The 15,841-nt window shown below is 46.2% G+C and overlaps 1 protein-coding gene across 10 annotated transcripts in view; it reads left to right on the top strand.

The window, feature by feature from the left end:
• LOC119177364 (uncharacterized) overlaps positions 1–15,841 on the top strand; it is a 515,905-nt gene that overhangs the window by 174,231 nt on the left and 325,833 nt on the right. For 5 of the 10 annotated variants that reach the window (XM_075882184.1, XM_037428860.2, XM_037428864.2 and 2 more), the window contains exon 1: positions 4,802–5,662. The exons of the other annotated variants lie outside the window; for them this stretch is intronic. The gene's annotated coding sequence lies outside the window, so the exon portion shown is untranslated. Of the gene's footprint in view, positions 1–4,801; positions 5,663–15,841 lie in introns of those variants that run through there. 10 annotated transcript variants of the gene reach the window in all.

Raw genomic sequence — 15,841 nt, forward strand, 5'->3', positions numbered from 1 at the left:
CTCCACTTTTCATCATTCACTCCATGTGTATGCTGTCATTTTTTTTGTACTGTGATTGAGACTCAGACACAGCACTCATTCACTGGTTGGTTTGGTTGGTTGGACCCGAGAGGAGTGGCTCAACCCACAACGGGGGATCGGCCATGAATCTCGCGGCAGTAGGATTCCAGAGAAGCCGACCCATTCACTGGGCCAGCTGTTCTTTATCGAATGTCGTTCTCCTCGTCTTCGCGCTCGCCTCACTCAGCAGCGCCGATCTTTCTTCCTTCAATTTCAGTTTGTGTTTATATCCTTCAGAAAAAGTCACAAGATAAACAAATATACGGGCGAGGGTTCCAAAGGAAAAAAAAAACTGTAGAGCGACCCTGGGTTAGTTATACAAATGTAGAGGGTATAAATGACCCAGCAAAGAATGGAATATGTTGCAAATTTGACACATTAGATGAAACCTTGACAATTACATCAGTGGAACAAGAAAAAGTGCAGTGAGAGGAAACCAATGATACAAGTAAAAAAAAAAGTCGATGTGAAAAGAGGTTTAATGTGAGTAGACTTATTTCAAATAATATTGTTTAAGGTCATTTTTAAAGATTTCAAGGTAAACAACAGATTACATAGCTGGAGACAAGCTATTCCAAAGTGAAATTGCAGTGAACGCTGTTTTTTTTTTCGCCATATTTACTTGAACTGTGGGCAACACAAACTTTTTATTAGTGGCGAATCTCGTCACGATTTTGTTTCGCAAAAAATCACGTGACATGAATGTAAGCGGAAGGTTGTTATAAAGCAGTTTTTGGGTTACAGTACATAAAACAATGTTTCATGAGCAAGAAGCTTCTGTGGTCTGGTTCATTCACCTATTAGTCGTTTTTAATCATTGTTGGACTTTAATGTTCCAAAACCAAGATAAGATTATGGGAGACGCCGTAGCAGAGGACTCTTGAAATTTCGAGCACCTGGGGTTCTCCAACGGGTACCTAAATTTAAGCTCATGGGCCTCAAGCATTTTCACTTCCATCGCAAACGCGGCCCCTGCGGCAGGAATATGATCCCGTGACCTGCGGGTCACCAGCCGAACATCACGTCCACTAAACGACCGTGGCGAGGCACTGGCTTTTTTTTTTTTACAGAGAGCAGTAATTAAAAACGCTATTCTTTGAATAATTGGCACCAAGGAGAGTAGCAACAGTAAAAAAAAACTAAAAAAGAAGCAGCATTCGATCTGTAGGCACTGCTGCCTATGAAGCTTCCTTAACCGAGTGCGGCGGCAGTGCCATCTCGTGGGAGGAGACAGCAGATGACTATCATTTCACGCCGATCCCCCTAGGGGTCTGACAAGTGAAAAAGTATCTAGTAACGTTGGTTTAGAAGGCCTATACTCACTCGCATGCCACTGAATGTGCATTCATACAAGGAAGAAATCGTCTCTATAGAAGAACAATGGGAGTAGTTAGACAAATCTGTAGACACAAAAGGGCTTCCTTGTAGGAGAAAAGCAACCATCACTCCACACCCTCGAATTCCCGTGTGGTCTTATCACTACCACGAAATCCGCTATGTAAGCGTCGAATGTACCCAGGCGGCCCCTCTCTGCCACCTAGCAGACATGACTCAGGCTGGGCACGCCTACACCCTGTGTCACTCACTTCCAGGACGTTAGCGCGGTTTATCGAGGACGGGCGGCAGGTGTATTCCACTTCGTCGAAAAGGTTGCGCAACAGGCGTTTAGAGAAGCGCCGCGTCGCCGGCTGCGCGGCCCGACGGAAAGTGCACGGCCACACCCCGAGCACGATCAGCCACTCGATGGCCATTCACCTCTGACGCGTCGAAAGACAAGGCCATACCTTGTACGACCAAGGGACAGCGTCGTCGCAAGCGATGGCCGTGGACTGGGCTGACCGTGTGGAGCGAAGAGAGGGCGAGAGGCGCGTCGCAGCGAAGTTACGCAGCGCCCTTTCGGAAGACAAGTTTCAGAAGATTGTATCGCACCGGCAGTGCGGACCAGATACGGTGGGAAACAGACATTGTTTTGGGCCGGGGACTCCTACGGGGCCTTATTGATCCAAACCCGTCTCCTTATCTGTGCTAACTCCTGCTTAATAGGCGGTTGTGCATTGATATAGGTCCGAGTTGAAGCATTTACTTCTGGCGGAGCTGTCTAATCGCTCTTTTCGGGAGTACAAATCGTGTCGTCCTCTGGGCAGGCAAGATGTAAGCCGCATGAAATAGCAGCTATAAAAAACTATTTCTGTGTTCATTTTTCAGCTTCAAAATAACTGGCAACAATGCTTCTTTAAACGTGCGTTAAAAGAAGGAATTTACGATTTTTATTGACTATATTTAGGGACTGTGACAAAGATATAAAATGCTAATAAATAATTATATATTATAAAAAAGAATGGAATAATAAACCCAGTCGCTGAAATTTTCGATGGCACATAGCGCTTCACGTATAGCGGGCGGGGCTAGCGATTCTTAGAAACGACCACATTCCTGTTAAGCATCCCGTGGCGCCACTCAGTTTCTGCGGTTACCATTGCGGTGTCAGGCGCACAGTTCCAAGTGCAGCGTGTGTAACTAAATGCTAATACACATCCCCATACCGCATATTTGCGTTTTAGCCGCCTCTACGGATAGATATTTTATTGTAATGAATGGGTAAAAGTAACAGCATTTCCAAGTTTAAGATGTGCGTCTATACGTCCCACTCACTCGCTTCTCTTTGCATGCACGTGTATCTAAAATAACAGTCAGGAATGCGAGGGTAAATTTATGGTATGTAAAGTTTTTTAAGAGGAGTATTTCAGCCCCCGCACAATAACTTCATAATAAGGTTCCACATCCACACACACATACAAGAAGCTCACGAGAACACGGGCGATGACACTTATGATGCTCTGGACTGACTCCTATCGCAATCTGGCTTTAATACTGTGTTCAATCCCAAGTGGCTTTACTCACACTGCAGGGGCACGTGCAATCTAGAGCACATGCTCTGGTGGTGCCCCTCGGTACGTGGGGACAAAGAGAATAAAAACGAAGCTGGCTATACTCTGAGTATCATCACCAACTTTAAGCTGTCCAGAGAGTTTTGCAATGCGGCTGTTAGGCTTAGTCTGACTGTACCCACGTGGACGGGCTCCGCGGTATCGGCGGAAAAGGTGGAACTTATCAGGGTGTTTTAAATGTAGTTATTCGTACCGTATTCTCGTTGCCTTCCAAACAACGAGGCTCATTTATTGTGGAAGAACGCTATTATATGACGTTGGTTGAGTTCGCAAGTTCCTCAATCTACTGTTGACAGCTGCCTCCGCAAAGGCGAAATGACGAACGATAGATCTTCGTTTAGCGTCAGATTTACTCCCCGCAAGTCATCTGTCTTCCTTGTCGACCCACCTCACATTATCTTGAAGCGCGCTTGTCTGTCTGGTGTTCATGTGACGCAATCAAGTTCAGTGTACTTGCTTACGCATGTACGTCGTTCGCTTATATGCAAGCGCTTATCCACCTTGCTCTAGCAAGAAGTAACAATCGCAATTCCATTTAAGGCCTTTACAAGATGTATGTCTCTTCTTGCGTCCTCCCCTGTCTCCACATATTAATCGACGTCATCCACTGCCCACAAGTTTTGTAATCTCATGATGTTGTCCTCCACGCGCCAACATCGACTGCTGTTCTTCAGACAACTTTTACAAACCAATGGTTGTGCGCTAGTTCTTTAGAATCTTAGTGCTGATGTTCTTTCGAGTACTATCTCTCAAAACAACATGCAAGTGAGGCGATTACACCCGGTTAATTAACTTATCACAAAAGGAGAATTATACCCCACGTAGCTATGATACAGTTGCACATGTCATTGCGATACATCCATGACTCTACAGATTTTTCATAGAGAAATAACAGTGTGGGACAGTTATGTCCTTAACAATTATTTCAAATCATGCCAATAACGTTACCTACATTCGTATTCAGTATATTAAATGTAAGCTACACGAAATTGGTACTTTCTTTCCAAGTAGCTCTCGCGCTAGAACTCTAGAACACGTGGATCTGCCTCTAAACGGAAATGACAGTGGTTCTCCATTGAAGTTGTTGAATGGAGAGCGCTGCGTATTCGTTAAACCAGGGAAGCGTTCAAGTACTACACATCGCGAGGCTTTTTATATCATCCTTATAGGTCAGCGTCGTGATATGTGCTGTCTGCAATTGTGATATTGAGGTTTGTTGGTATTCTTATATCGTACTCAGAACGCAAGGGCCCTCATTGGACGAGCTTCTTGTTCGTTTCGCTCGATCTTTCATTTCTATGCAGTAGTTAGCCTGGTATACATGCACGCACCATTTCGTTTTATTTATGGAACACTAAGGGCTGAGGTATGACGAAGAGGAGTGGCATCAAACGGTAAGAAAACACAGGTTAACGTTTAAAATATAACGAACGATAAAAAGAACATCCGGCAAAGCCAATTAGTTACTGTTAGAGTCGTTCGGAAATGTTCATGATCAGTAATGTCTGCGATCAGAGCCGCAAGGTGGTTCCAGTCATCACAAGTGATTTCAATCGTCACAGACGGTTCCAATCTTCATTTATTGCATTTTACCAGTCATCAAAACAGTTCTCTCGCACCTAAACAAAACCCGCCGCGATTTGACGTGGTTGTTCACCGTCTTATTACGTGACGGCCTCTCCGCGTGCTGACGTAGTACCCCGCGCGCGCAACCTCTCCCCTGTGTTGGCGAATGGAACGCTCCCCAAACGCCGGCAGCGGCGGCGCCACTGTATGACGCCGGCTTTGCGCGCCTCCGCGCTAGTCGCAGCTCGGAGTCCACACGGGCAGCATGGCCGCACGCCACACCGCTGCAGCCGCAGCTGGTGTGTGAAACCGGCGCCACGCTCCGCCCCTTTTGAAGTTCAGCAGCCGTCAAGGTGGACCATGTCTGCCTCCGGCGTTGTGCGCGCCTTGTAGTCGTCGACTCGTTCGCGACCGTTTTGACGTCGTCCGGCAGTGTCACGTTGATCTCGGACAGACGTCTTGCCCATCGTGCCATCTCGGACGTGCGTCGATGATCTGCTTTTTTTTCGCGGACACCCGGAAAGCACAGCGGTACCTGTCACTCACCGGAGTAGTAAAGAGAGACAAGCTGTAGCGACGGGATCATCGTTGCCGTTCTATTTGTTGGTGTTGCTACCGCTAACCTCATACTGTCTTCTTTTCTCGCTTCGAGTGGTGGTGTGTATTCGTTCTGTGCTTGGGACGTCAGTGAATTGTGATTGCTTTCTTGTGCTGCGTCTGATTGCGCCGAGGCACGACTGAAATGCAGAGCGCGCGCTCCTTCCTGGACGTGACACTGACAGAGATCAGCCGTACTTCACGTGCGACGACGCTCGACAGTTGCAGCGTGTGATTGCCGCTTCCGTGCATTGGATTTAACGCGGCGATTGTTTTGTTTTGTGTGCTGTGACCAACCTTTCAAGCGGTGCCTGGGTCTCACGCTTACCGGTTTTCAACGTGCCTGCCCGGGGCACCGTAGGGCGGCGGTGCACTTACGTTGGATTGAGTTATCGTGTGCTGCTTCTGCGTTCACGTGGACTACCCTCGAGCTAAGGACACAGGCTCGCGTCCCACGTTCGTCGATGACGTCGTCGTCGATGGTAGTGTTGGTAAGACTTCTTATGTCTTCACATTCGCAATCCGAACGTATATTTACCGCCTCCTTCGGTTAGCAGGCTGCTTACCTTTGAGTGAGTGACGCACGTATCGGTTCTTCACTGTCGTATATAGACGCTTCAAACAAAGTTAGGTGTGATCTCGACCGCTGATCCGAAGGTCGCGAGATCGAATCTCGGTCGCGGCGGCCACATTTTCGACGGAGGCAAGAATGATCGAGACCCGTGTAGTTAGAATAAGGTGCACGTTCAAGAACCCAAAGAGGTAGAAATTTCCCGAACCCTACGCGGCGCCATCTGTAATAATCATATCGTGGTTTTTGGGATGCTAAACAGAACAATAATTATTATAGGTGTAGGAATATTTTCCTAGTCATAGCGCGCTTCGATGGCGTTCATTCTTAGCACTCGATAAATACCTCGCCCTAAAGGAAACAAAAACAGAGAAAAAAGCTCATTGGCTGTTGTGGGAGCTTTCAGTTCGTAATGTTAGAAGTACGATGCGATATATCAACTGATTAAAAAGCTTTACTGTGGTTCTTTGATGCGCGCATTTGCGCGAGATAATAAAATCGGATGCCCTTTTTTTCAGCTGCGAGCTCAAACAAGCTCTGACTAATCCTTAGTAGAATCCAAGTAGCTGCAATTGTCCACCCTCGGAAATCGTGAGAATGCACCAAATTATTGCTTGTAGGTCAGTCGAAGGTTACCGTGTTGCGAAACGAGTGGCGTAGCTGCTCGTCAATTAGCGCTTTGTCAATTAGGGGCCTCCGTCGATTTTGACACTTCTGTGCTAAACATTAACCGGACTGCTTTGACGTGTCGTTTGCTGCTGCACGGCTGATAGTTTTGCTCGTTTTTTCGCTTACGAATAAACTTATAAACGGAAACGCATCATTTTTCACGCCTTTCGGAGATTTACAGAGCACAACCGAACCAAAGAATCGCCGACAACTGTCGCTCGAACTAACGATGCATGATTGATTGATTTGTGGGGTTTAACTTCCCAAAACCACCATTTGATTATGAGAGACGCCGTAGTGGAGGGCTCCGGAAATTTTGACCACCTGGGGTTCTTTAACGTGCACCCAAATCTGAGTACACGGGCCTACAACATTTCCGCCTCCATCGAATGAACGATGCATCACTGCGTTGCATATCCGCTGGTATTCGCGGTAATATTGCTTTATTGCACTCGCTGTAACTGCGACAGTGATAAAAGGCGATGCTTTTATTGTTTAATATGTCAGTGAGTCATAATATTGCTTAAGCATCGCACGCTAAATGATACAATCATGCACCCGTATTTTCGATGGAGGTGAAAGGGCCTGTGTGCTTAGATTTAGGTGCACATCGAATAATCCCAGGTGGTCGAAATTTCCGGAGCCCTTCACTAAGGCGTCTCTCACAATCATGTCGTGGTTTTAGGACGTTACGCCCCCCCCCCCCCCCCCCCGAATTATTATGATTACAAGTACACATAGAAATGACGCAAGTACAAGGGCCGTGTTTGTGCTTGTGTAGGTTCGCGCAATTTGTGTGTGTGCTTGACTGTGACTTTTGCGCGCTGCTCCGTTAATATCATGATTGTTAATATGTTCCGCAGATGTTTGGGACATTGCTTCGTTACGGTACTCATTCTTTCAGTGTAAAATTTGTGTTTCGAAATTTCAGCAATTATCATTCGTATTACAGCAACTGACGTGGTTACCTGTCAGCCTCGTCTCTTGTAGCGTAAATATACCATGGTGATTTTTTTTTTTTTTGAGGGTGAGGGGGGGGGGGCGAGACGGCACCAGAATAAAGAAGACAAGACCCCTTTAAACCACAAGAAAGAATTCAGAACAAAGCGCTTCTCTCAACTGATATCATTTAATACGTCACTCCAACACTGCAAAAAGCGCACATGTATGTACAACCGTGTTTAGATTGACCGGTATTTTTTTTAAAAAAAAGGGCCGTGACACCGTGGCTCCACCGGCAATTATCGGAAGATTTTTTTCATCTAGTCATCGCTTTGACAGTGCATTGTGTTCCTTCCTTATCGTGTTTTTTATTTGCACGATTTTTTTTTCTTTGCATGCACTTTTATGAGTATGCACTCGGAAGTTGTGGTAGTGAGAGCATAGCGCTATGTCCTGCCTTCTTTCTTCTAGTGTCGTTTCGCGCCAAAAAATCGCTACGGATTTAAACCAACCAGCCGGCCAACGCATTGTTTCATGTATACACCTCGTCCTTGCACTACGTTCCGAGCGTATCTCAGTGAGAGTGAGTCAGAAAGTATACCCCTCCCCCCCCCCCCCTTCTTGGAGAAACATGTGTACACTTGTTCTATTCATTACTTATTCATGGTGATATAGGTTTAGCGTAGCCGCTCCTTAATCGGTCACAGCGCTCTGCGTAAAGTGACACTAATGAGACAAACGATTTTTATGTATTTTTCTAGATTTTTTGTTTAACAACAGCAAATGCACAACGCCGACGGCGAAGAAACGTTTTGTAATGAGAAATAGCACAAAAAGAGTGCACACGCTGACGCCTCTTCAATGTTCCGGTGCCATCTTACCGTGACGTCACCAATTTTGACGGTGTCTGTCAAGGCCTGCACCGTTCTTAATTTCTAAAAATGAAGTGCATTATCCACTTAGAGAGCCATACACATAACGCACGAGCTTTCAAGAAGTTATTTGAAAAGAAAAAGAAATAAAAACAGTACCCAAATCGGCTTTATACCACACAATGTGGAAACACTGGAGTGTTCTTCCATGCCATAGCACTTACGACTGCCGCCCGCAGATTTATAAATTATTTAGTGTAACTTTACACAACCAATAAAATGAGTTTAACTTGCTCGAGTATTGGTGAATTTCGGGCAATTTTTTTTTCATGTGACATATTTAGGTCTGATATTTGAAGTCTCACAATTGCATGAAGGACGCCGTATTGGCGATCTGCTTTCCACAACCCGGGGTGGCCCCGCCGCGGTGGTGTAGTGGCTGAGGTACTCGGCTGCTGACCCGCAGGTCGCGGGATCTAATCCCGGCTGCAGCGGCTGCATTTTAGATAGAGGCGAAAATGCTGTAGGCCTGTGTGCTCAGATTTCGGTGCACGTTAAAGAACCCCAGGTGGTTGAAATTTCCGGAGTCCTTCACTACAGCGTCTCTCATAATCATATGGTAGTTTTGGGACGTTGAGCCCCTCGTATCAATCAATCGACAAAGTGGGGTAGTTATGCATGCGCGGATTAAATGCGTGCCATAATTTGTTCGTTTATGTTTCTGGCACCCGTATCGCCCGTATTGTGGTACGTCGCATAAAAAGAAGGAAAGAAAAGAATCAAGCTAGCCCCCTCAGCATGTTTTTATCTACATGGATCTAAGTAAATGAGTGTTTACGCTTATCGCCCGCCATCATAGTAACTAAACCCTCGTTATCGTGATTTAATATAAGCCCATTACAGCTGCTAGGCCTCTTCAGTGGCTTGCTTCTTTCCCGTGCCGGAATCGACACGTTACTTGCACTGTATGGTCGTGATATAGTCCACGCTCACACCACTTAGTTCATACCTGCTTGCATGCGGCCTGTAAAACGATGCTTCAGGGTGTCGCTTGCCCACGGTGTCGACATCATACGATGCAGCCGCCTTGCACGACTGTCAGGATCCCCATTCCCTCCTTTTGTATTTTTCTATCTCCACTGAAGTTCCTATCTCGACTGTAAAGAAGCTCCTTTGGTATAAAATACACATGATCTCTATTCCAGTTTGATTTATACTCATGTTTCTCTACATATGCATTGTCGTAAATTAGCCACAATTTTTTCTATTTGAATGCAAAGCCCTCCCCCTCCTTCCCCCTCCAGATTGGCTGTCGAGTCACCACCATGTCGGTTTTACGCAACTCGACTCTGTTGCTCAAAATGTTGTTGACCTCTGGCCTACGATATACCTACAATCTAGGCGGTACATCTGAATGCCAGGATGTGTACCAAGGCTTCGGAAATAATGCGCTTCTCTCGACTTCTGACGCCCTGGTAATTCTGTAAAACAGATTGTATAGTGGGAACATCGAAGCGGCCTTCTACCCAATTACCTTCCTTCCAAGTTCATTCAGGTGGGAATAAGCCTTTTAGGCAGAACGCCCGTATGGCCGAACAGCTGCGGCTGCTTCGTCAGGATACGACGCGCGCTGCTTCAACTTCAAGTTTCAAGTTGCGTGACGATGCAGCGCGTTTTGGCTGCAACCGAAAGAGGCTATAGCTGCTCAACAGGGACTGCTTGCACTATCATAGTCTGGGTACTGTTCTAGCACTCGATGTGCATGTCAAACTAACCACCCGAACAGCACTCGATCTTTACTCCCATTCTTTGAGGGTGTCCTGCTTGACCACTCCGCCTACACTTCCCTTTCTATTGTCCGCTAAGGTTATCATTTTTCATTGACGCCAAATGCTTACTGTTGCGAAGAAATATTGTTCGGAGCCATGTTGATATATTCCGTACTCGCCCGATAGCTACAGTATGCCGTGCCCATGGAGGGTTCATTTCAAACTTTATGAACAGTGGCTCTCTCAGACTCACGAATCACCCTAAATATTAGCAAAATGACTGGGTTCTAGGACCACTGTTATTATGTATTTTGGTGAACACTATAGAACCCTGTACCTAATGTGTGTCTTTTTAATTACCGGTTTACCGTGATGCTTTTCTTTTTTCTATACCCCCCCCCCCCCCCCACGGTGCATGTAGTATATAGTCTGCCGACCCGAAGGTCATGGGTTCGCACCTTGCCCACGGTGGCAAAATACCGCAGAACCGTGTACTTGGATTTTGATGCACGCTAAGGAACACCAGATGGTCAATATTTCTGGAGCCCTCCACTGCGGCGTTTTTTATAGCGTGGTTTTGTGGCTAAGTATACATATACATATAGCGTGGTTTTGTGGCTAAGTATACATATACATATACATATATTTAGAGAGTTTTAGTACTGCGGAATGGTGCTACGTACGCATCACGCAAGCGCTTTGCGTTACGTGGCGTCGTTTGCCACTAATCGGCTTTTAGTACGCCGTAGTACCCGTGTACGTAACGAGCGTGAAGCGTGTTGCGCCATCTGGTAGATCAAAATAGAAGCACGTGTTGTTGACAGCCAATGTGAGCCAATCCAAGTGTTATAGCCAGATTATGGCCATATTTTAAGCCACAGAGTCGGTTGGTGCTTGCCTTCGATGCCGCCATTTTGCAAAACGAAGTCTCGGGCTGTCGCGAACTTGTTCGAGAGCGGCGCCATCACCTCATACGTACGCACGCACGCATCTCATGCGTGCGTACGTAGCGGCTGCGTACGTAACGCGATACGTGCGCGTTGCTGTCTGCGCATGCGCACTACGCAGAACGTGGCGTCCTTACGTACGCAACGCCGCCACGTACGCAGCGTACGCAGTACTAAAACTCTCTAATATCTTGTATTCTTAAATTTACGCATACAACGATTTCAAGATGATGAGTTCTGACTTTTATTTCAGAAGAAATTGTGCAGGATGCCCACATATAAAGCCCCAAACAACGTGACCGATATCGTCGGGTGCTTTCAGTGATTCTATTCAGTGATAGAGCAAACATTTTAAAGTATATACTGCTATTTATTTTACTTATATTACTTATTTTATTGCCTGTTGTCACACCCGCCTTGCCTTGCTATAAGAGCGAACAGTATAGCATAAGCGTAATATGTGTCATCCGACATGAACAATGCAGGAACGACCGGCGGGCGCTTCGTTTATCTGTTGTCTCTTCGCAGTTAAACATCCCTTTTATAGTAAATAAAGAAGCGAGCCTATGCATAGTCAACCTTACGAAAGTGGTCAGCGAGAAAGACAGGCCCGTGTCGTAATGGCGCCTTTTCTTGCTTTTCATTCTGTGTGATTTATACTTCTACTCTTTTCACCGCTCGGTGCCGGACAGTCCGACGTCCAGACATCTGTATATTCGTGCGTTCTCGAATCGCCGAACCCTCGTTCGCGCCAGCTCTGCGCAGCCAGACACGCGAATCTTGCTTTCTTCTCGCAATTTATCGGCGTCTGCGCTACTCCGAATTGCAACCGACTCGAGCAGTGAGCGGTGTGTGATGGTGGCGGGGGAGCTCTCGCCCGCTGAAAGTCGCTAGGTGCGTGGTGGGGCCCGCAGCATGAAAGTGCTGCTCTCCTCCCGTAATTAATTCTCGGCATCCTGCCATTAATTCGCTCCATATCCCCGCGGACCAACTCGGCTGGCAGTCTGATCGCCTCTGTCGAGCGTGCTTCGCGCGCGCGCCTGTGTGCGGCGCTTGTTGCGTGCTTGTTTCTGGCGGCGCCGGTGCTCCCTTATTGAGTCTGGCGTTTCACATCGGCCGGCGACTCCGTAGACGGACGGGCCCCTCTCACCCACTTGCAGCGTCGCCATGAACCACTTGCCGAGGCAGATTTGGTTCGAAACGCTTGATCCTCCTCACTACGGTGGAGGCGGCCGCGCGCCTGAGTCTTCTTTTTTTTTGTTGTTGTTGTTTTTGGCGAAGCGGCGCAACTGGGTGCTCCCGTGTTAACCGCTACAGCCGGTTGTGCTTGCCGCGACCGGGAAAAGAGCGCCTGCGCTAACGACGGAGCGATGTGGTGTAGTTACGGCCGGTTAACACGCCGCTTGTATCCCGGGCGTCTGCTCGAATAATGCTCGGGCATTTGTCTGCGCGGAGAGAGTGGGAAACGCGAGCCGCAAATGTGGTAGCGTAGCGGCGTGTTCGCCTGGTACGTAATTTGTTTTATGCTATACCGTATAGCGGCTTTGTAATTGATAATTTAGAGCATTGGAAATCCTACTGATGCTTCCTCAAAAACACAGGCTCATTCCGAGTCTTCAGCCCCGCCTGTCAACGCTATATGTGACATTCGCCTGAATCGAATTCGAGGGGGCACTTTAGCAGGAAGACAGCATTCGGCATACTTGTCTTTTGTTTCTATCTTCTAAAAGTTACAGTTTTAATATATAATCTTCAACCCTAGTTCAGAACGGCGGCTGTTACGAGATATTGACAAGTGCGTGAAATGTAGTCTGTGGATGTCAGTCCACGCTTCTTGTTGCAGAAATATTCCGTTTAGTGACGCTCCTAGTAATAATAATTGAAATGGTCTGCACGAAAGAGGGTGAATTGGAATGAAAGGAGAGTGAAGAAAGAAGCGAAAATAAAATGGCGGATGACACCCGTCAACCATAGATTGTGTGTTCAATGTGTCAGTTCGTAGTCAGAACGTTACATCAATATGTGTAGTTTCACGTCGTGAAACCCTGATATGATTACGAGACGCTGTAATGGAGAGCTTTTTCAGTTTTCGACCATCTGTTGTTCTTTAGCGCGCACTTACACCGCAGCACAGTGAACGGGCCATTTCGCCTCCATCGAAATGCGACCGTCGCGGCCGAGGTCGAACCCGCGACTTCCGGGGCCGAGCAAGTGCATCACCACCGTTTAATGGCGCTGCCGTAATTGTGACGTAAGGACCACCTCTGCTTGTGCCTATCGCATCGCGAGTGACGTCATCTTTTTACGAGCTTGTCTCTCGTGCCGCATCCACTGTGAAAACGAAATCCACTCTTTGTTGAGGCGGACGTCAGGTGCTGGCAACGGCAGGTTTCGTGCAGCTGCCTTTTGCGCGTGTGCGTTGCACGTTCAGCAGCTGTGGCAACGGAGAGGTGCCGGGCAATATAATCAGCATCATCATAATTAGCCTCACTGCCCGCACTGCAGGGCGAAGAATTCTCCCATGTTCCGCCAACCAACTGGACGATATCAGCTGGAGGCCATATCTATTTCCACTCACTGTATTCTCTCTGGAAGACGCGCTGTTTTGTCTTGCAGGACCAAGCAGCCATAACGAAATGTTAGACTTCAAGGTTTGTTTCAAATCTTTTGGGGATAACGATGTTTTTTTTGTTTTTTTTTGATGCGCATGAATAGATGACATCCGCTCTTTTCTATAACTGCTCCCATTCATTCAGTTCAATACTACAATCGCACCCGAGGCGTTCTGGTAGCGAGATTAGAGGACCGCCTGTGTACACACATAAATAAAAGTTGATTGCGATATGCTACTATAGCAACAAAAGGTATAATGTATTCGTTATACATGCAATACTTTTATATAAAAAACAAGTTTCAATTCATATTAGCAAAAATGAACGAAAATGACGATAAGTGTTGCTGCTTAAAAACATAATCTTGAAATACTTTCGCTGCGCTTCGACTTATAGTTAATGGCGACCGTATCCATAGTTAGCAAAGTATCCATAGTTTTTATGTGGTATCCATAGTTTTTATGCTCGAGGTTTGGCGTGTGTCGCAGATAGAAAATTATCAGCATCACAAACCGGCACGCACTCTCCATCCACATTCTCTTCTTCAGCTTCGTCCTCTTCGGCTTCGCCTCCAGAATACGTGCGCAAATTAGACCGGAGGGGGTTGCAAAAACTCTGATGTGCGAGAGAGATAACTATAAATAGGGAGATATTGTTGACGAAAAATAATTCGCGAGATGTGAGGTGCGAACGTTTCAATCCCTCAGCTGTCTAAGCACGCTAGGAGAGCTAATAATAATAATAATAATAATAATAATAATAATAATAATAATAATAATAATAATAATAATAATAATAATATCTGAGGTTTTACGTCCCGAAACCACGATATGATTATCAGAGACGCCGTAGTGGAGGGCTCCGGAAATTTCGATCACTTGGGGTTCTTTAACGTGCACCTAAATATAAGTGCAAGGGCCTCAAACATTTCCGCCTCCATCGAAAATGCCGCCGCCGCAGCCGGGATTCGAACCCGCGACCTTCGGGTTAGCAGCCGAGTGCCTTAGCTACTATAGACCACTACGGCGGGGCACACACTAAACTATAACTCTCATAATTGCTCATTTCACTCCGACAAATTTGGGGAAATCGGACGTATATATGCCATACACATGAATGTGAAGGGTCGACTTGGATGATTTGCATATATCAGGTGAAATAGCCTTTTAGGCTGCTTATTCGTGCATTCCGCCTTGGTTAAACTGACATTCAGAAAAGCGAACATGCTGTTGTTGCTCTACGTACACCAATATCGCAGCTGCAGCGCTTTAGCCGCGGTGCAAAAGATGAACTTTGGTGCTTGTAGACGTCTAACAACTTCGAATTAGCATAGTTAAAATGATTGGCGCAACTTGATTAACGTGCCCAACTGTGTATAAGGGAGCCTGCACAGCTATATCCGATAATAAATTGACCAAATTAGCTGAAATCTTAATTACATGAACGCATATCTGGCATGCCCCAAGTGTTTATTTGCCACGTGCCAAAGGAGCAGGAAATGATTGAGACACACTACGTGGCAGGGATGACATCAGGGCAGTTTTAACGCGTGTTGCTCTTCTTCCTATTTTTTTTTTTTTTTGAGAGCTCCGGAGTATAAGTAAATGGTTGTTTATTTTACCTTACTCCCGATCGAATTGCGAACCTGTGACCGCAGGTTTAGCAGCGTGACAGTGCTTAACCTGTTAATTTATAACCATGGCAGGCTATGTCCAAATTTGTCGAGTGAATATCGCAGTGAACTTGCGTGCTTACAACTATATCACCACTTCACAGCATTATAGTGATAGGCTCCCGTGGTGTCCTGGTAAAACTGAGCGTTGAATGGCTGGAATTGAAATGAGAGTTGCATCGTGTTTAAACTAATAAAAAGAGGGGGCGTTTGGTGATGTTCACGATATTTTTCTTGATATGTGCGTTAATTACATACTTTTAAAATCAAAACATTATTACGAATGCTCGTAAACAGCTTTGCCAAAAGTATAGTGGTGATTCTACAATATTGCACAGTTAAGTTTGCTGTGTTTATATACTCATCACTTAGCTGTAAAACACTGTTGTAATTGCGTTAACGTGATTCTGCGAGTGTCTTAACTCACATAACTCGCATCTCTTAAACAGCAGTGGTTCAGGGTATGTTGAGCTAACGACATTGTAATCCTCGGGGCTATACTTTCGTGACGCGGACAACTTAAAATATACAGCTCACACATGTTCACTGTATAGTAGCCTATACTAATATTAGAAACCTTATGGTGCTCGGCTGCGCAGTTTGTCCATCAAGAACT

Source organism: Rhipicephalus microplus, chromosome 2 (genome assembly GCF_043290135.1).
Source record: "Rhipicephalus microplus isolate Deutch F79 chromosome 2, USDA_Rmic, whole genome shotgun sequence".
Classification (NCBI taxonomy): domain Eukaryota; kingdom Metazoa; phylum Arthropoda; class Arachnida; order Ixodida; family Ixodidae; genus Rhipicephalus; species Rhipicephalus microplus.